Source organism: Bombus huntii, chromosome 3, assembly GCF_024542735.1.
Source record: "Bombus huntii isolate Logan2020A chromosome 3, iyBomHunt1.1, whole genome shotgun sequence".
NCBI classification, from domain to species: Eukaryota; Metazoa; Arthropoda; class Insecta; order Hymenoptera; family Apidae; genus Bombus; species Bombus huntii.
Genome location: NC_066240.1, coordinates 9,014,226 through 9,035,774, shown reverse-complemented (window position 1 = coordinate 9,035,774; position 21,549 = coordinate 9,014,226). Strand labels below are relative to the sequence as shown.

The window sequence follows — 21,549 nt, the reverse complement described above, 5'->3', positions numbered from 1 at the left end:
TGTTAAGAAATTGCATGAAAGGAAAACAACGTTATATGTGCAGTGAGTGTTAAGAAGCGGTATAAGAAAATTGGTAGAAGTTTTATATTTGATGTCATGAATTAGCTATTGGGATATTCGCGGAATTTCTGTATAGGTGGCACTTAAAGAAAATTTATATAAATGTTCCGACACGTAAACGTTAGCTTGTAGAATTCAGGGCAATAAAGTCAAAGAAAGATTAAGAAATGTCACCGACGGGTAATATCTCAAGAGAGAGTGTAAAAAATAAATCAATTCGCCATTACGAAAATTTGTACACCAAAGAAATTTCTCCTTCAAAGACCACCTAATTGCCAAGTGTTAATCACACAAGAGAGGATAAACAAGTGAATAAATCGTTTCTCTAAACTCTCCCCAAGCTCAAAGCTGATTTCAAATGTCAAGCGCAGCGATTACCCGAAGCAAGGTTTCGTTTGATGGCGAACAACACACGGTGGATAATAAATTCGTCGATTGATCAAGCACGGTCCGTCGAATTCCCAAATTAAACACCTCCGTCGAGCTGAAAAGAATTGCTGGTGGCGTGTTTCCGGTGCATCTCGCGAGCACGTGCACCGAGGCCGCACCGAGGGACCCTCAGTTCCGTTTTATCGATGCAAGCTGCCCCCGCCACCACATCGAGACGCACTTCCCGTTTCACGTGCCGTTTCACTCGGAACCGATGCATCTAGGCCGACTTCGCCTCCGGCCAGTGCACGCTCGTCCTACCACGCTTCCGGTGCCACTGTCTGAAGACGCTGACTCGATCAGGCGCGCTCTTCTATCGCGGATTATGTTAAAACTTCCCCTTACAGCATTTTCCATGCACATAACGTTTGAGAACGACTGTTAGATCGAGAAAAGATCATGATTTTCATCATCATCCATGACCTAATTTTGTGTCTTTTTTAAACAGTTTAAATCCTTAAAGATCCTTGTATGAGAATAATGCTACGTGGTAAAATAAATATAGTAACTTTAAGCGATACTAGTCTGTACAGCGATCCATAACATTTGTACGATTAAACAGACATTTTCACATACCGTGCGACGTTTAAAAACGATGGGAAACGTTTTCGCAGATCGAAACGTGCACAGCTTTGTCCAACATAAATCCCACGTACCCAGCGGTGCACTTTCAACTCGAACGTGCTGTAACTTCGTACGCGTCCCGCGTTACAATGCGTCGTTTTCCTTCTCTCGATGGAATTTCAAATTTCATGGATAAGGGGAGCCACGTGACCAAGAAATTTCCAAGGGAAATATTTCCCTTAGAGCGGGATGTGGAATCTTTGGGGAAATCGGCGAAGAATCGTATAAAGGATTTAATTTTTAGAATACTAAGAGCCGAGTGATTGAGCAATATCGTTCATCATTGAATTTCGAATATAATAATAATAAATTTTTATTATAATTTTGAAATTAATAATATTACCGCCAACCATCAATAAACACAAAGGAGACATACATCGACAGCTCATTAGAAGTTTATGTTAAAAGTTGAAAGAACAAGTTGAGCATTTCTTGGGAAGTATGACGTGTTCGATTGATTTAGGTCTCTGTAACATCATGTTATCGCAATGTTCGATGCTAATTAACGTGACAAGCCAACGGAACTGAACGGGTGAAACCTCGGTATTGGTAATGTGATTGAAAGCTCCATTTTCACGGCTCACCTGCCGTGTCTCTGTCAAAGCATGCGATCGCACGCCCTCCTCCGCGCCGCGATTCCTACGGACAGTGTGCACATTGCTCGACTCGTGCAGCCATTCCACACGGCTCACTATAAATACACCGAGGGACGTTCTATCGAACCTGATCGCTGCCACGACTCCACGAACACGGAATGAACCTTCTTATTTTCCACGATATCTTATCGTTTACTCGAAATTCATTTCTTATAAGTGATAATTGATATGAATTCTTATAAATAACGAATAGTAAAAAGAATAACTATGATTTATCTTTGATAAGAAATCGACGAGAACGATGAAACGAAACTTATATTATTATCGCTTCTTGGTTATTAGCAACAATTGTAGAAATTGTATTAATTATTGCGACTGAAGAAGATGATAATATCTGCAGACTTAATTTAAATAGCTCGTTATGACGTTTTCGCTATATATTTTCCCTGTGAATCTACAAAGACATTTTTATGCATACTAAGCACCTTCATTTCAAACCACTTAATACGTACAACGTTTATCATTTCAATCTTTCAATCCTTCTCTCGTGACAGTTTTATACGTTCCAGTAAAATAAGTAAAATATTATAAAAAGTAAATCTACATATGAGAAGCAATTAAAACAGCGCGTGACGTAACAGTGAACCGAGTACGAGAATAAAATTCAATGCAGATTCTTTTCAATTCTATTGTTTCTCATATGTTCCTTTCCCTAGAAGGTAACAAAGATATGAAAAAGATTGATCGGAGATTACGAGGGAAATTAATTCCGCGGGGGACAAGGAATCAGCGGCGCGTTCGAAATTCTCGAGACGATAATGACGGAAACGCGGACCACACTACCGCTAATGGTGAATTATTACGATTTAACGCAGCAATTAATTAATAAAAGTAGACGTTTCCCGTGAACGTTTTAAAAAGGAAACCGACTTGGCGATAACATCGAAGAAATATTGCGCAACGCGGCACCGCGATTACGTTACCAGCCTCGTTACACAAATCGCGCTGTCGTTAGAACCGACGAGCACAATTCGCCAATTTAACACTTAACCAAGATTAATCTTTCGCCACTGGCTAACTACCTCGGCGGAACGGCTAACAACCTTCAACCATCTTAATTACCACAAGGCTCTAAACCGTCGATTATAGCAAGCCACTAGAAAATGATAAATCAGCAGATACGTCCATGATATTTTGTGGCTGGTCCAATTTTTCAAATCGAAATCGTTAACCGGTATAACGAAGCGGAAAATCATAATGGACGTCGAAGTCGCATCGATTAGCTTATCGTGACGTTTCCAGACGAGCGCTCGTGGAGCGACAATTGAATCTATGAAAAAAATTAAGCGTGTTGGCGACGAAATGAGTAAGATGCGGGTTATGATAGAAAATGTTAGATCGTTCACATTTTTCACGGATTGAATCCTGTGAGTGTGTCAATATGCTCCTGAAACTTTATTTTATGTAGGATTATCTTACCCTGTGTGTGATTGCTTGTTATAACAAGAGGAAAAGAGAGAATTTTTCTCGGCTGATTAATCTGTAAGCCGTTTAACTGCTAATTATAAATGTTCCCAGTTATTGACTGATTTTATTTCCAACGTAAAACGATCAGAATAAGAGACAAAATTACATAATCAGCTGATATATGGAAAAACGTTTCGACGTTCGTGAGTTTCCCGTGCGATGTTTCGCGTTAAGAAGCAGTTCCGCGTTACGGTGATGGTCGTTTGGAATTAATATCTCCGTGGTAATTCGCAAAAAATTCTAAAATAAACCGAGAGAAACTCCACGGAAGGGAAACGGAGAACGTTCAGGGTGGTTAAAGCGGGAGGATATTCGAGTTGAAAATTCAACGCGGTACTTTCCTTGGGCTTTTTCCTTATTTTTCTACTTTATTCTTTTCGTTCCATTTCCTTCGTTCTCCTCCCTTCTTTTTACTACCCTGCTATTTTTTTTCCATTTTCTTCTTTTCATATTTTGTGCAGCTTGTCTGGATTCGTGCGCAGTCACATTAAGAAGCCACGTTTACGTGACTACAACAGGGTTGCCACTGCATTGCGTGGCGATACTCGTGTCGCACTCGCGAATGTTGCATATGCGGAAAGCTGCACACGCCACGTGCGCCGAATGCGCAACGGGGAAAAATGAGCCCTCGAGCTCGCGAGAATAAACGCGTCGACGCGTGCAATGCGGAGAACGCGCCGCCGCGCCGGACTAGCCTCAGCAGTCTCGAGTACCGCCAGAAGTGTTTCCTCTAATCGTGGAATTTTAATGTACCAGAGTGGAAATTTATGGTAACAGACGTCGTTCACGATGGCCGAGTGGTTTCGAAGGAAACGATTATCCTGCTTCTCGAAATAGCTTTACTCGTCGTTCGTATTCGTTCTGTTTGTGTAGACAACGCGAGAGTGAATGAGAAAGAGAGAGAGAGAGAGAGAAAGAGAGAGAGAGAATAATGACGAGTAAAGTATACACGAAATAGGTACATATACTCCTATTCATAAGCATCGGCCACTTATTGATTTTAAACGTAAACTTTAATAAAATAGGTCTGTAGTAAAATTTTGTAAACTTACTATTAGCATAATCTAGTTTCCCTTGCTGCAATATTTATTTCTGGCTATTCTAAGTATATTAGATATCCCGTGACTTATCTAGTTAATTATAAAACTATAATATAATTGCCTCATATCGTTCGCTAATAAATTATAAATAAGTGTCCAAACCTTATAATATCGTATTGGTGAACTGTGTTATAAAGAAGCAAACCTGTTTTGACTTTTCATTGACCACGACTACGTAAAAATCGTACCATCGAGAACACGCATCGCGATAACAAAAAGATAATGTGTGACGATGCAAGTATTCAGTCGCATTGTCCGGGGTCAGCCGATCTTTTAACGAAATAGAAAGATCGAATCCATTTTCTCGTGATGGTTAGCGTGACGGCTTCGCGTGTGGTCGGGAGGTTAGCATGTGCGCGGATCAATGGGACAGTTCCGAACTGTCCTGGTAGCATTTACCCACTGGCATTTCATCGTGAAAACTGAACTTCTTTCTATCACCAACTAAAGCATAAAGCGACTGAAAGCTAAAAGAAAAGAAAAGGGAGGAAAAGAAGAAACAAAGCGAATGATGGGACAAAAATGTTAGAGAGGAACTAGAACGCGTGATCTCTAGGGATCGAGAGAGCATACGATGGGCCAGTTGACGCAAGATTGAACAACGATAGTTATCTAAAAGGAAATTATCCGACATTATCTTAAATTACTGTAAACGACATTTCGAAAAGTGCCCTGACAACCCTTCACCTCTATTTTTCCCCTTTTTTCTCTTGTTGCACGCAGGTTCACACACGAGTCCTTTTCCAAGTAAACAATTCGAGACCGTGGGGGCAGCCTGTTGCATGAACCTTGATGCCAGATAGGGTTAATTTTGCGCTCCAGCTTTGCCCTCTTTTCGATTATCTCTCCCTATTCTCGCTGTGTGATTTTCCTCTCTCTCTCTCTTTCTCTCTCTCTCTCTCTCTCTCTCCGCTTTTTTTTATCCTACTTTCTCTCGGCCAGTTTCGCTCCAAACTGTGCTTTTTAAGCATTCGCGTGTATTTTGTTTTTCATCCTGAGTGTGCTTTTTTTTATCCGACGCTCTAGATTTCACGGAGAAGTTTAGACGAATCTCCATGGATGCTTTAAAAAACGTGATGTCGGTATAGAAACATGCAAATGGCCAAGTTCGGTATCGAATCTGGGTTAGGGTTACAATAGGACGTTGCCGAGTTTCATCGAAATTAACGCGCGTCTGTTAACGCGCCGTTTCTCTTCATCCAATTCCCTTAATGCGTATTAGAATCATTCTGACACGACAATGAGATGTACCTATTGTTACCATAGGATTTCTATTTGAAATAATAAAACATCGCGGAGAGTTATTCGATCGTTGTTTTTAAAAATTCGTTGCATCTATTGATCAAGCTGGCGTCTCTGTATATTGTATGGTCTCGTGAATTTTTGATACATTGGTAATAATTTAACCATCAGTGATGTCATTGGTCTGTAAACACCAAAGAAACGATTGGGCTAAATTATTTAATTTTGGAGCCTTTGTTTTAACGTGTAAATTATAGAACATATATAAAAATTAAAATTATCCATAAGGTAACAAATTCTTTCATATTATGCAAACAAATTGCGACACTGATATATAAAGTTGATGTTTTTTATCATTCTAGGCTTTCAAAAAACCTAGAAAAACTTCTAAACGCTTACCAGCGTCATCTGGATATATTATACAATTATTCGTTAAGCCAAACGTTTCAAATATTTTTTTTAATAAAAATCAAAATCCTTCTCAGGAAAGAAATTCATGGATAAAATTTCGCGTGCTAACGAAGGGTTAAATATCCTACAACAACGTTAATTTATGTTCAAGCTACATTCAGATATAATTCAACGATATCATTTGAAGGCTAATAGCGCTTTATTAGTGAGGATAATGTGATGTAAATCGAATGGATATATTATACAAATATTAAATTATTGTATTTTAGCAAGTATGACGCGATGTAATGAATATTGATGTTTCGAGATTACAAAACAAATATTGTATTTTCGATCTCTGATATGTAATATGTAATTCCTGCTTAATAAGGTTTATCTGAAAATGGAAGAAACAAAAAGGAAGACTTGAACATTTTAATAAACAATTAAACAACAACCAAAATTTGCAGAAGGAAGTATTTAAGTTATAAAAGATCTGTAAATTAAAAGAATATAAAAAAAACTATTAAAAGGCAGAAAACAAAAAAAGAGGACTTAAAAATTCTAACAAATGATGAAGAATAAAAATCTGAGAGGTCTTCAGACTGCGCGTAGGGAAATTAACAGAAGTGAAGAATAATGAAAATATCATTGAAACTTTTGTTCCATTCGTTTATAATTATTATATATTTGAAAAACTGGTGCATTATATTATTAAAAAATTTAAGTCGAGCTTGCTTATAGCTTCGTATACATCATTTAGTCGGCCAGTTTGGTTGTATAGTTGAACATTTATGAAATTAAAAACGCGATTAGACCGCGGTAGATGTTATCCTTCCACGCGACAGAAGAAAAAAAGACCAGAGGCAAGGAAAGGGAATCCCTGCATAAGCCGCAACGCGACTTACCAAGGTAATTACCATTAGAACCTCGAGTGTATCGACTTTGTGACCGATTACGCGTAACTCACGAGCTCGAGAACACCATGCAGCGATAAACTCGTAACGTAACGAGCAGGGGTTGGCTTGGAGCGTAAAAAACCAACCTCCTTTAATCACAAGCTGGTTTTGCCTCTAATAAAAGTACGCGAGCCGAAAGGAGCAATGTAAAAATATGCATCGCACCTTACTACTTTGAACCTGGCTTTCCTTCAGTTGGCGATTTCTCAGGGTAGTCCGAGATTGACATATTTAGCTCAAATATCAATCTTCATCGATAATCAATAATTAATTGTATTATTATTTCTTTTTTTGACGATTTTTAATTTGAAGAAATTGGGAAAAAAGAGAATTTGAGAAAATAATATTTCCTTTATCGTGTGATTTATTTTTGATATTAAACATTTTATGTGTTAATATTTATTCAATTTAGTATGGTGCTTAAAGATTACTGTCTTTGACTAATTACAAATCGGTAAAGTCATCTCTTTTCCGATTATACTACCATTTACATCTCGCTCTATACAAAATTTCTATACAGAAATGTTCAGAAATGTTCACAGAACATGTCCATAGATCAATAGCTAAAGACAGAGTTGAAATGAAACTTTGTTACGAATAAAATCTACTCTTATTGAATCATAACACATAATTCGTACGAGTGTGGCAAGGTATTATAGTGTAGGTGGTAAACCGAGATTTATGTTAAGAGATCGCGAATAAATATTCAGATTGTTTCCCAGATCCACGATGGACACACCGGTTGCTCGCAAAAGTGTCTGGTACAGCGGATGAAAGCGAATCTGCTGGAAAAAGGCATTGAAACGAGGCTTGTACCTTTTCTATGCAAACACGTTTCATTATACGAGAACTGATCGGTCTATCGACACCGAATGCAAGAAAAAAATAATACTAATAGCTACAAGAGGGAACAAAAGAGACGCAGTTTGTAAAGAGGGTCACGTTCAGAGAAACAGAGGGAATGAACATAGCGTGAAAACTATACGAGAGGAACAATACTTTCGTCGTAGCTGGTCCGCTAACTCGATGTATCAGTTTGCTATTCACACGTGAAACGTGTGAGATAAAATTGTATCAATGGTTTTTCATGTTGCGACTGAAAGTGTAACGAACAGTAACGAATGACCGAGCGTGTGGGTCTTTGCGAGCGTGTCCAATATTTCGCGGGTGAACGCACCCTTATTGGATGACTCGAAAGAGGAAATTGTGGCTTGCGTTGGATGTTTATCATGCATGCGATATATATCACCTGAACGATTATGTACGTATTAATATGCGTGATTTAGGAACGGAAATTAAGTAAAAATTGGCAATGATATTTTCGACACGTTGTCCACTAGTGTCATGCGTATATAAACGTTATAGTAAATACTTTAAAACGAATTTAGATTTAATTTTCGTATACGAAGTAAATTAATATTCCTAAGCTACGTGCTAGATTTACAAAAAATTGTATCGAATATATTGTACAAGAATAAAAGAAACAAAACATGAAATATATCAGACATTTTACCATTGCCCATTAAAGCAACGAATGCGTTGAAAAGGATAACTCTTATCTCGATATCTTGTCCGTTTAAGACGTAATCTCCATCGTGAAATAATTCTTTCCATTGCCGCTAAAAACAGATCGGGCTCAATCAAATACCGTGTTTTTCGCTTGAAAGCTAGCCCTCGGAATAAATCGCCCCTAATCATTTCACGAACACTATTATCTCATGCATCTTTGAATAATTTCACGGGCTAATCATTGCGTTAAATCCCTATGATCATTCCTTGGATCGAATCATCGTCAGAAGTTGATCTCGCAAATGGATTAATGTTGCAACCGACTGACTCACCTCGGTCCGTACAACGATTGAAGTGTATATCACTGGACAGTAAAATGCGGACGAGCATTGCTATTAGTTATTAACGTGTTCGCCCCCACTTCCCTTTTTTCCACGGAAGGCGTGCTCACGCACCACGTCACAGGCATCGATCCTCGGCCACGAGGTCGAGGGCTGGAAAGTGTTACGAGAGGAGAAAGGAGAGAGAGGCGGCCCAGTCTTCCGCCAGCCAGAGGAAACGAGCTGATTCAACGCCAGAGGCTCGGGCTACTCGCGTCGCTTATTAGCCACCAAAGGCTCCTGGTTCTTAGAAAAATTCTACCCTTCGTGCATGTCCAACGTGGGGATGGTGAAAGGTTACGAGGCCACGGAAATGGAGAACCGAACGTGGAAACTGTTCCCGCCTACTCTAGTAAATACAGCGATTTTTATTAATAGCGTTCGGACACTACTGTGTTCCACAGATTATTGCTTCATGCACTATGGTTTAGGACTATGAATTTAATTCATCGTACAATCGAGGCCAGGGAGATTCTATAGTTCAAAATAAGATGATAAAGATCTAAGAATAAGAAAATTACGTTGGACACTTTATATTCGAGAAAATCGAATTTACAAACTTTCCAAATATACAGAAATTTGTCTAATGGCAGTTTGACGCGAGTATAATCAATAGATAAGTTGGAAACATAGAGTGAATATTCTTCGTTCAGGGCCTCGTTTTGGGGAAAATCGAATTTAGGAATTTTTCAAACGAATTCTTGATTAACCACGTTCAAATTCTATCCTCGAAATACGTACGGAAAATGATTTCGGCGCCAAAGTGTGGTTAGATTAATCGATATGACCGCTTGAAGCTTCGTTTAACAACCTTGCTGTATCATTTCCAGCAACCATACTGGTGCAGGATGATTAGAAAGAGAAAAAAAGGAGAAAGACAAAAAGAGAGAGAATTCTACTAATGTCAGAGACGAAGGTGGGATCTCTGTATCGGGAACAATCGAGTGAACGTTGAGGAAGATTAGGAACTGGACGGGGAACGGAAACATTGGAACGTTGGAAAATGCAAGAGGATGTAGTCCCTATTGTCGAAGGAGAGTTTGAAAGGGGCTCGCGGAAGTGAAAATTAAAATGAATGTCACAGAGAACTAGGGTCTTGTTCTTGTTCGGTGGAGTGGGGAAAAAGTACCAGGTTTTAGAGGGCTGGTTCCTTTTGTGGCGATGAAATTTTTTTCAAGGATGAGTACTTGAGAAATAATATATTTTTTTTTTTACTCTATTATGAAAAATGTCAAAGGTGTAGAACATTCAGAGAGTAAGACATTCATAGAAAATGGAGCAAATGTTATATGTTACGAAAACGTCATAATGACAACATCTATAGTTATCATTAAATGATTATTGCGCTGATATAATATTGCTTTGCACATAAAATAAATAATTGTACTTTCCCTTTCTATTACTTTTTGAAGAACTACATTTCTTATTGTGTTAATGAAAATGATGGATTTCAGTTTCTTTTTACAATTAGCAAAAACATGTGGAAGTTTTTGACAAATTTAAACGAAGACACTTTTATTGAAATGGAAACAAGATTTTTATCATCCTCTAATTATAAATATTCATGTACACTGCATTTATATACACGCGAGGAGCTGGTTATTCTAGTATTAAATATACATAAATGGCAAGCAAAAGTTCATCTTCTTATAAGTTAGCAACTGAGAAGCCCGTAATAAATTTACACGAACGTTCTTTGAAGACTTTACAAGCGTCTGGCGAGAGATTTAACCGATTACGGGTTCTAATCAAACAGGCGACGTCGCCGGTTTCCAATTAAGAAAAGAAAACAGACTCGATTTGCCTCGATTGCAAATCTTTCGTTGGAAAGCGAAGAACCGAGTCTACGAAGCTAGCAATTAGTCCACTTCACAGCGAATCGACGTTGAAAGTCTCGGTCATCGCCTGATGCCACCGTCTTTTAACTATTTCGAGTCGTCGAGGAAAAAACTAATGGCATCGAGTAAAGTAATCGGCCCGACAAATAATTATCCTTTTTCTCTCCCTAATTTTCCAAAGGACATCGTCCAAATTTTTCTCGATAATTTAAACCAGAAACTGTTTTCTTCAGATGTATCCTCCCTTGTTGAAATTTGGTCCTGGTACTGTTTCCTATAATTTTCAAACTGAAGAATAATCAGATGGCGACAGGGAGGGAGCACAGCAAGGAAGCAAAAGCCAAAAAAGGATAAACGTTAGATATAAGTAAAGGTATTATAAGAGATGTAATCCGAAGTCGTCCAAAGCCGAAAGGCGCGGACTAAGAATAAATAAACAAAATAAATAATAATAATCAGATGGTAGCCTGAATAATATTCGCTGTGGGAGAAAGGAGAAATAGAATTTATCTTAACTAGCGAACTAGAAACCCGTGTACCGTGACACCGATCGACCATCCTTCACACGCTGAACGCCACGTCATCCAAAAAATCAGTGACACCCAGTTTCGATACTTGGTGACCCAAAAATGACACCTTAAATCCGTGTGAAATTGAAATTGCTCGATCTTTATTTCAATAACAATCCGTGTACTCGATATCGTTTTGCGAAGAACGAATTGGAAACACGAGAAATGTGTGAATTGTCCAATTTTATATCGAAACTTACACGATATAAAACATCGTAACTAAGTACTACGAAGAAAAAAATGGTGTCAGTGATAAAATATTGAAAAGAAAACTGCAGTAAAGTGACTATATAAAGAATTTACATGAATCGGTGCGTAACTTTTAAATCGCGTAATTCTAAGTGGTTTGTGCAGAAATGTCGGCATGGATCAAACAAGAATTATTAGACCTTAACGGGGACCAGACGTAACACTTTGATTGTCACTTGTTTCAGCCCTTGCAATACTTTTTTAATAAACAAAAATTCAGTACGCCAGAGGCTTACCGAAAACTTGTTACTTTCTGTTATTTCTAATTCCTATACAAGTTTTATACTTCAATCGTCGATGGCTCTGGTATTAATCCTTGAAACTCGAAACTATCCTTTGCGAGTATCACAGTAATGTAATGAATTCATTTATTAAATAAAACAAAAACACAGAGTAATATGGACAAATAATTCGTTGGAGGAATATCTTCGCTGGCATTGGATCATCCGACAAATTAATGGGGAACACGATCGAACACGTTGAGAAAACGTGTTCGAATTAGTACGGGGGCACAAGTTCGTTAACTACACGTGTGTAGGATTCGAGAAGAAAAGAACAGAGCACGCTGGAAGCACCCTCGTCCTCGGCGAAAGAAAAACAGAACGATTCAGCGTCGGTAGGCTGCTTGCCTACGGTGACACCAATTAAGCCCTGAAATATCGTGAACACGCGGTTACACGAGCATGCAAACACCTCTAACCTAATTTACTTCGGGAGAAAGATTTCGTAAGCGATAACGTTTCAAATCGAGGAGCCTCTTGATTTGAATATACACATCACCGGTCGCGTATAGTTGGCGTATATGTTCGTGTCAAATTTTTAACACCGACAACTTTATAAAATTCCACTTCATTATTCGATCTTTAATTGTACAATTAATTTATCCATCTATACCAATCTATAGTATCAATATCTATCGATGGAAATTACGTTTTTCACGACTATCAATGAAAAATTCTGCAAGTTAATCTAATTGTGCGATACTGTTGAAGAAAGTTGCTCAACCTTCTTCGAAATTATCGATATAAAACGAGCCGTTAAAAGCTAACATCACGATTAATTAGTCCTGAAAAAAAACAAACCAACTTCCACGAATTAAGTGAACGCAAAGCTCAAAGGAGCTTCAAGAGTCTGAAAAGGTGCCCCGAAGAAGAACGAATCCTTGATCCAAGCAACTTGTTCGAATTAACTCGCGCCGTTTGAGAAAGGATGGAGAAAGAAAAAAAGATAGCAGCAACCTTGTACGAGTTAACATTGGAACTTTCTTCGAATAAGCGTAGAGAATCGGAAGATCGCTTTAACCCTGCGCAACCGAAGTTTTCTTTGTTTACGAGGCTAAAAATTATAATTAATCGCAATTTCTCATTTTCAAGTTACATGACGTTGTGAAAAGATTAACGCAATTTTGAAGCGCAAAAAGTTCCAATCGCAGCTTCAAAATTAATACGCACTCTGGCCATTCGTTTCGCCCTTTTTTCTCAACGTGATCGATTGCACGAAACGGAGATAAATCGGCGAAACGTCGAACGCTAAGTGCTTTCGACAAGCACGTTCGATTAATCGATTCTTCTACGCGTACTTTTTAAAATGCAAAGCTTTCCCTCGTATTGTGCAACGTCGCTACAACGTTCCAGGGTTTTCGGCAAGAATTTTTATCAAATTGAATAGCCTTGATTCGCCGGGAAGAGAAAAGTTTCAAACGAAACGATCCTCGAACGTGATCGTAATGGAAGAATGAGAAAATCGACTTTGTTCGTCGAGGAGTTATGACGACGTATTACGATCGATTTGAAAAAGACTGAATTGGTAACGAAGAATGAACTCCAATATAACTGGATTCTACGAACAGGAAAAGCATGAAAATACTACTGCTTCGCGTCGAGAATATGTAGATTAGCTGTGTTGGCATATTTTCTATGTTTCACTAGATACGTTTGAACATGCTTTTTTTTCTTAAGAGATTTATAATTTTTATTGCATAAAATGTATCACCATATTGATTTATTCGTTAAGAGAAACACCGATAAATATTTTTTAATTTCATGTTTCCTTAATCTTAAGAAATCCCATAACAATAGAAAAATAGAATTACGTCGAAAATGATGCACAGAACACAGAAGAGTTGAATGAAACATGATACGCTGTACATAGTTTAACTTTCATTTATCGTACTAAAAAGTTAGTCAACCATAAATTCCTCAGCGTCAGCATCGTCGCAAGCCATTTTATCATTCCCACGGTATATCATTCGGACTTCTGTCATTCAGAAAGACCAAATGAAAATCTAGATATCGTCCATGAATCACTATCACAATCTATCACCATAATCTATCGTCAGTATTATATTAGGTTTTATAATAAATTCGTTCGTAATTTCTTTAAAAAAGCATCAAAAAACATTGCTTCTGCGTAAGATCTGTTTAATGAACGATGGATGTAACGTTTTACTGTTCTTTCCTAATGAATTAAACAATTCAAAATGTTTGTTCTTTCATCGAAAAATTCCAATGTACGAATATTCCGAGAATATATACGTATTTAATTCCAAAATCAAATAGAAAGACGATTTGGATATAGAACGGATCGACAACATAGTCGAGTTATAAAATCGTTCTGTAAAAGGCAAAAAATGTAACTTCTCATATTATTCGCCTGCGGCCTTCGTACGACGGTATCATCAAAGAACCACAAAAGCGTAGTAGACTAATCTTCCACGTAAATAATTTTACCTTTCTCATTATCTTCGAAATTGTTATTAGTACATCGCCGGCGTGAAGAATTTATGAACACGACGTTGTATATATAGATATATCGAGCTTGAGAGGTTACGCGATGTCGTAAAACGTCTGCAAAGATAACTGGTGGTGCGGTGGCTGTCATGAATACGTAATCGCGACGCGATCAACGTCCAAAGTAATTTCGAGTAATTTTTATCGGTCGGCCGCGAAAGGATCAAGGCGAACGACGAAGAGGAAGGGGAAAGAGGAAGAAGAAAATCGCGGGACGAGCATCGACGGTATTGGGAATTCTCATCGAGGGTCCAAAACGAACTCCGAAAATCCTGTTTTCCGGCTGAGAGCCTGATTTGCAATGGAAATCAGCCGTGAATCGTCCTATTTACATGTACCCCCGTCCACGAATGAATAATTCGAAATTGATCCCCGTTTGATAAATGAAGAAACTGCTTGGGAACACCCGCTGTGTACTTAAACTACGAGTTTATTGCTTTAAATAGCGTTAGGATATTAAAGAATCATCGGAATTACGGGTATCAGTTAGATTCCTAAATCGTTGGTTTCTTAGAAGATTGACATATCTCGAATCTACAAAGAAATTGATTCTAGAAATGAACTATTTATTAACGTTAAAATTATTGGCTTTTAATATATGTATGTAATAATATAGCTAAATGCGTTATATATACGATTAAGATAAAATTAGTTTGCCGAAAAGTTGATGAAAAAGTCACTGACGATTGTTAATAGTACGATGATAAGATCGTTGTAGAGGTTGTTGTAACTTGATGGCTCAAGTTGGCAGAAAATTAATTCACCGTGACAGTCGATGTTTCGCCAGAGTTGCTGCTGCTCGACGAACTTATCAATCGAGTTTCCAGCAATTAGAAGTTGCTTCGTTATGTAAGCTTTCTTCGCGGCCCTGCTTTCTCGTGCTAAATTTCCTGTTTGCCATTGTCGTCCTCGCCGTTAATACAGTTTGTAAAAAATTCCGCTTTGTGTGAAAATACCGAATTACTTGTTGTCTCTTAGAATCAGATTCTAATTAAGAAAGAGTAACTAGAAGATTCGAAACGAATTAATAAATTATTTCTAATTCGATTCCAAATTGGTTGAACTTTCCAAGTCCATTACATTCAGCTTTATCGTCGAATCTTATGCAGTGAACTACTAGTCAAAAATAGATGAGCAACACAGTGACAGATGTTGAAAATCATTTCTCATATAAAAAGCATCTCTCTCCGCTTGGATAAAGCAAAATATAAAAGATCGACCTTTGGACGAGATTCTAAGAAAGAACGAGTGAAAGATCAGAATACTTAAAAAAAAAAAAAATTCTCGTTACGTAAGGAACGTCTATTTCGAAGCTCGAAGAAAGGAAAGGGTAACTGTCTGGAATTTTCCATAAACCGCTACTTCTCTATCCTAAGCTTTTTCGTTATTCTTTCAACATTCCATCCTACGATCCACTTCAACGGATTACCAGGAAGAAAAAGAAGAAACAGTTTTCCACTGAATCTATGTACAAAAAGCTACCCCAACCCTATTGCCAGCCATCGAACAGAAAGTTCGATTAACTCGCCCATTTCCCATCAGACGCAGACGTTCGAGTAATATCTCGCAGCTGGAACTACCATCGAATCGACAGCATAGCCGATATGTCCCAGGGACAGGCGGATAATCGCGAGCAAATATACAACGGCCAAACGAAAAACCTTCATTGACAGATCTGTCAAACGAGGAGAAACTCGACAACTGGCCTTAATTAACACAGCGGCGTGTGTTCGAGGTCTTCTTCAAAGTCCTCGCTTTGGAAAATTCAGTCTAGGTTCATTTTGCAATGAACGGTAGCCTGTTTGGTGATTCTGTATGAATTGTACTCTTGCAGATAGCGGTAGGAGCTGGTACATCGTAGAAAATGTTGTATGATACGTATCTTTCTGTATTAGTACTCCACAGCCGTGGAATTCCATTCGGAATCATCAAGTCACTTAGCGTTCGTAATTAGTGTAATAAGGCGGAATATTTTATGCGATATTCTATTTCTGCCAATGTGTCCCAGAGATTCTAAGGTTTGAAAAAAAGTCAACTTTCTATTGCATTATCTATTCTTTACCTCATCTTCTCAAAATTTTGTTATCTTTCAGAAAACTTTTTCCATATGTATATATATATATATTTAAATTTTGATTATAAAAAGTGTACTTAAATATAACAAATATATATAATGTCAGCTCTTGTAAAATATCCACATCTCTGCAAGACTACAAAGAAATCCGTGTTATACTATTTTATAACTATGTCCTTCTCTCTAAGCAGTATGCACCGCCATATGGAAAGAGAACATCGAAACGTGCGTTGCACCTGAAGGGTCAAAATTGAAATTCGACGAGTCGTCCTGCACAAGTGTAACGCGAGGTCGTTCGAACGCGATAGATCGATCGCGCTATACCACATCGAGAGGAATGCGATACGGGATGCGAGTCCGTGGGTAGGAGACCAGAGAAACGGGGGCGTGCAAAGCGGTTGCTAGTGGAGGTGGAGGCGTTGATGGCTAATAATAAAAGCAAAGGAATGTTTGCTGTACGCGTTGGAAACGCGTCAGCAGGACAGGGGAAGAGAAGAACGATAGGAGACAGTGATAAAACCGGGACAGTGATACGGATGGAAAATTGATGGAAACAAAGGCTGACGGAGACAGTTTCCAAGATATATTCTTGTTCATAAGTTACAGAATATAAGAGAACTTTAAGTGAAATAATAATAATAACCCTGTTGTTTTCTTCGGATCTATAGAAACGAGAATGGAAACCGATAGAAACATTACTGACGATTTAAATGAAATTATTTTATGTTTATATATCTCATATATATATATTAAAACGATATTTGTTTTATTACAGCCAAATACGAAACAGAACTTACTTACAGAAAGGTTATCGAAAACCTTTCCAGCAATCTAATAGAAATAAAGATTTCCAGATACAGGACATGTCGTTTTAAAATTCCTCTTGCATATTACAAATTACACGAAGCAAACCATATAACCGCCAGACATGCCATCAACCACGGTCAAAAGCGAAACATCCCCGAAGATAAAACCAAAAACGGGGCCAAAACCGGACCTGAAGCGTGTCCGTAGAAAAGAACAAAATATAAAGGACACAGAGGCGAGTGACGAGAAGAGAGATATAAAAGTGTAAGCGGGAAACAAGTGGAAGTTATGGAGATAGTACGTGACGAACACGTAAAATGTGGAAAATCCGGTGAAAACGAGAAATGGCTGAGAACGAGAGAATATCTGCCACTTGACTTTAGAGTTTCTCGTGGCCAGACGGAAGCAGCCTAAACGAAGATAAACTGCGGCCTCAAAGAAACACGCAGGATAAGGATAGCAAAATGCGAAGATTTCGCTGGAGATAGCAATGTTACGTGTCGCAAGAACCATCAGAGTGGTTTTTTAAGGGTTGAAACTGGTCTCGTGCCGATTTTACGGAATCAGGCGTGCAGTCAAGTGGAATCTGTGCTCGATGGAACGCACGTGATCGTTACAAGTGGAATCTTTCTTTTTTCCCTAGCAAAGGAATCGCGCCGATAAACGCGGCTTCCTTCCACCCCATTTTTTCCCTTCTAGAATTACACGGGTTGGTTGCAACCGTAGTTTTTGCCGAACATTTGTAGATTTATATGTGAAACGTGAACAAAAACACCGTGACTGCATTATATATTAAATATTTTCAAAGGGGCAGTCAGCTTATCGATCTCACCCTGCAGCGTGATGCAAGTTTTTGCATAGCGTGTGCTTTCAGGCAAACGTTGCTTGCAAAATGGAATTTTTAAGCTTGCGGTTGAACTTCGACGATAATGATTAGGGCTCGTCGATTGATCAAGGTGCTTAAAACTAGTATTCTTAAAGAAGAAACGTCTTTATAAGGGATACAGGTGTACAAAAATACAGTTCGAACGTTCCAATGAATGAAAAGTTTGAAACCTGGTGCGAAGAATGGAACAGCTGATGGAAAAATTACTTGAAAATTTTCAAAGAGTAAAGAAACATTTCTACAGACTCGTAGAAAACTATGTAATCTAGTAATTATGGAATCTAGCAAACTGAATATTCAATGCCGACTAACAGAAAAATCTTCAGAACCTACCAACTTACTACGGAACGCGCATCCTTCAAGTCCAACATAATGGGAAATTACATGTACGTAATTATACAGGATCCTTCGAGAATCTCTAATTCAGGTAAACTCAACCCGTATCAAGAAAGAAATTTTCAAAACTTAACTTACTTCAAAATACTCATCCTCCGGATCAAAGATAACAGGATTATACGTATACTTATACGAGACCAATTTATGCATGAAACACTTAGAGGACTCAGACTCGAGAACCAGTATATTGTTACAGACCAAAGAACCTTAAACGGAACGTATCTCAGAGTGCTTGCAGTTTCGACAAGAATCTTTACGATCCACCGACGGAAATCGAACTTCAACCACTATCCTGACATAAACCTTCATAGAAGGGACGAAGACGTTCGAATGGGAATTTCGCGGGGACCTCTGCCATCTCGCGCCACGGCGGGGCGCGCTTCGCGAGAAGCAGCTTCCTGTCCTTGAATTTGTGGGTTCCAAGGGAACGTGCTCACGGGGTCGATTCTCGAGACTCACGTTTCTTCTCATCTCGCGTTGAATCCAGGGCCGTGCTCACGTGCGGCTGTCCGATGGTCGCACGGTCGTTGCACCGTCGGACCTCGTTGCGGCAGCAGCCTCGGGAACAACGACGTGAACCGTGACAACGACGACGAGCAGGATGGATACGAAGATGAGGTCGAGGGCGGCGACGATGACGATCGACCGCGACGATGTCGATACGGGACGAACGACGCGCGTAACGACACGGAATGGCGAGCACTCGGTGCAATCGCGAAGCACACGCGAGCGACGAGCATCGCCCCAGCTCGGCACCAAGCTCACGACTGCCTCTCGAGGGCTTAGCTGGGGGTTGCTTCGACTCCGGTTCACCGGTTCAATCGGTGGCTGGGGGTGGCCTCGGAGGGGCCAGGGGTACAATGTTAACCCGACACACCACTGCCGTCTAGAGGCTACCAAGGGAACGTAAAGATTCGCCAGGGCGCAAGCTCCGCCGTTCGCCACCAGCGCAGCCGACAGGGTGTCACGAACATTTCAAGCGACATGGATGTGTAAAGTGGATTCGTACCGGGAGCATTTCACATATTACAAGAGCACTTTCCGTTGCAAAATTTTCTCCTTGGCTTCGTGTAAATACGTATATGTTGGATGTTATACGACGATAGTTTGGTTCTCTTCAAGGGGTCGTCTAGGGAGAGTACGGGTGCACGTGCACTTTAGGAATTTTATACACGTGATGTAATGGCTGTTGGAAAGTTTCTGGCTGTAGTATAGTCTTAGAATATTCCCGGAAGAAGACGTCTATTACGTTAACGTAATATGTATTCGTTAAAGTAAATAAAATTATGGTACATACTATGTTGTTAAACTTCTTATAAGGAGAATTTTGTTAATATATGAATTAAATCGAAATAGAAGTATGACCTTTGGCTAGGAACTTTTTAGAGCTACCATAGCATATATGTAGATATAATTGATTAACTATAATAATGTATATGTTTAATTTTAACATAGACTCGAAATAATAAAAACGAAAGGAGTCAATTAATTAGCCTTATTCAAACAGTGTCATACGGATATCATGATAGGACAGAAAGAATTCTTTTACATTTTTTCCACATAAATAGGAAACAAAATGTCTATTTGTGATTTAAAACGCTTGAAAGAAAAACAAAGGAGGAAACGAAGCAGAAATGCATCTTTGTATCTACCAGCAGAAATATATCTTTGTTCCTATGAACAGAAATATATCTTTGTTTAATGGATTCCCAACCGGAATGCCCATTTGTACGCAGTCACTGTTAATTCAGCGACGCAGTAGCAGCTGTCGATCACAGCTAGACACGCGATGCCAGCATTAACTCTCTAAATTAAAGCTATGACGCGATACGGAAAACAAGAAAGCACACAAGTAAACAATACTTTCGTGATCGAAATACCATTCTTGATACTCAACAAAAAATGCACTTTCTTGCATATCAAATGCATAAAGTCACGCGTGACTCATAATAATACTGTAACTTCCATAAATTCAAAGTTATTGAAACAGAGTCGTAACTACAACTTTGAAAGACAAAATAATATTACGATATGGTACATTAATTCCAAAAAAATTTTTTTAATTATACCTATCGATGATTCGATTATTTCCAAAATATTTAGTTATTTATAAACTAGCGTTTCTATTATTTCCAACAATCGTCAGCTGAAGAAAAAGAATCTCCGATAAAGAGAGCTCTCAACGTCACAAAATCTCTAAGTACAAACCCTTCAACCATAAATTTCTTATTTACATAGGCTACATGCGAACCCCCATCCCTTTCCCCATGACGTTCCAAGTGGTTCGCTCATAATCGTATTAACCACAACACGGCATACGTGGCAAGAAACTGATACTAAGGATCAATTAAGAACTTTATCGGCATGCACGTTCGAATTCCTCTGGTTTGGCATTTCTGACGTAAACCGGTGACCTTGAACCAGTTCGGCAGACTCGAAGCGCGATATTAGGTACGCGTGTCTAACAGCTCGAGGAAGCTCACCCTTATCGCATCGATCGTACCGGGGAGGACAGAAACGAGGGATATAGATCGCCCTTCCTGTTTCGTTAAATGATCGTATGCCGTTTGTCGAAACCATTAGCATCGATTCCACCCCCTGCCGTTTGTTTCCTTTGTTAAATGCGACCGGGGAACACCTACCTGCACGTTTTACCGCAGTATCGGGGTACTTGCACCCTCGCGGTAGGTGATCAACAGGTTCGCGTGCCGGATGTGTTGGCATACCGGAAGTCATCAACGAGGCCACACGACGTGGTTTTCCACGGTCTCGTACGGTAACGATCTGACCATCCTCTCTTCATGTTTGAAATGAACGGTCGTAAAAGTTAGTTCTCGACTGGATAAACGCAATCTGGATAAGCATCGATGACACGAGGAACAGATATGGATTTACTAGGAACTTCTATAGGATAATAAAAGAAGAAATTTGAATGAAACGGTTCGTTGAAAATAGGGATCAAAGATAAATAATATAAAATAGAATTAGGATAAAGAGTGTTATATCTAGGGTTAAGGAGATGAGTAAAACTGTAGATCCATCTATTCTCGTTTCTGTAGGATAATAAAATAAGAAATTAGAATGGTTAAAAATAAATAATAAGGAAGAGGATTGGATAAAGAATA

General features: G+C 38.9%; 1 protein-coding gene across 7 annotated transcripts in view; it reads right to left on the bottom strand.

Moving 5' to 3' along the window:
- Positions 1–21,549, bottom strand: part of LOC126863721 (whirlin) — a 108,690-nt gene that overhangs the window by 86,988 nt on the left and 153 nt on the right. For 4 of the 7 annotated variants that reach the window (XM_050614166.1, XM_050614162.1, XM_050614164.1 and 1 more), the window contains exon 1: positions 18,884–21,437. The gene's annotated coding sequence lies outside the window, so the exon portion shown is untranslated. Of the gene's footprint in view, positions 1–18,883; positions 21,478–21,549 lie in introns of those variants that run through there. The other 3 variants (XM_050614161.1, XM_050614168.1, XM_050614167.1) reach the window with 3 other exon arrangements.